Raw genomic sequence first — 207 nt, forward strand, 5'->3', positions numbered from 1 at the left:
CGTATATATCAATGTTTTATATATATAGTGGTGGTTGTTGTTGGAAAAAATCATTAACTAAGAAAATTGTTGCTACTACTAATAACGATTTATTGAGAGAATAATCCTCTATTATGCATATCCTTGGGGGTGGGTATGAGACCAGGTAACCCCACCCCCCTCCCCCCCCCCTCAATCCGCCGCTGTACTCCGTACTGGGTTGGCCCA

The sequence above is a fragment of the Macrobrachium nipponense genome, chromosome 9 (assembly GCF_015104395.2).
Source record: "Macrobrachium nipponense isolate FS-2020 chromosome 9, ASM1510439v2, whole genome shotgun sequence".
Taxonomy (NCBI): domain Eukaryota; kingdom Metazoa; phylum Arthropoda; class Malacostraca; order Decapoda; family Palaemonidae; genus Macrobrachium; species Macrobrachium nipponense.